A 709-nucleotide genomic window follows, 5' to 3' on the forward strand; every position below is an offset into this window, starting at 1 on the left:
AACACCTTCACTGCGGTGTACAAACAATTCAAATAGCAGCATATATAGCAGCTGGTGTCTTCAATGAAGGTTTTTCATCTATTTTGAGAACGATGAATACACTAGGAATCGTCATTGGGAACTACAGCAGAAGCTTCGCCGATAAAACGAACAAACGCATCACCGCACGGGAGCAAGAATTGTCGGAGCTCGCAAAACAAGCAAGAATTGAAAGAATGAGCTTGCAAATTCAAAAGAACATGATCTTCGAAGAAGAAAAAGGGACCCTGTATGGTGCTGGAATAGCCGATTAGACGTAAGTTGTCAAAAACTAACTTTGAGTACGATTTTTTACTACATAAAACATTAAACGCGTTTTTCTCGAAACAACGTTGTTCGACGCGCGGTACGCTCTAGAGCTTCGAGGAATGCACCGATTTCAACGTTTCACCGCTCAAATTAAAGCTAATTAAATTTGGGGGGCCCTGACGGAGCGTTTTTTTCGAAAAAATTATTATAAATATTTTTTTGTTAACGTTAAAGCGCAAAAAAAACATGAAAAAATGAGTATTTTTTTAAATGGCCGCCATTTTGTTTTAAAGGGCTTTTTTAAAAATCGGAAACCGATAGGGCCCCACAAATTTATCTATTTTAAGAATTTTTTTATTTCAGATCACATGCGGAGGCTGTAGAAGGTACCGTGCGGGTCACTTCGTGCCGGGAGCGGCTT

The sequence above is a fragment of the Trachymyrmex cornetzi genome, unplaced genomic scaffold (assembly GCF_001594075.2).
Source record: "Trachymyrmex cornetzi isolate Tcor2-1 unplaced genomic scaffold, Tcor1.1 scaffold1955, whole genome shotgun sequence".
Taxonomy (NCBI): Eukaryota; Metazoa; Arthropoda; class Insecta; order Hymenoptera; family Formicidae; genus Trachymyrmex; species Trachymyrmex cornetzi.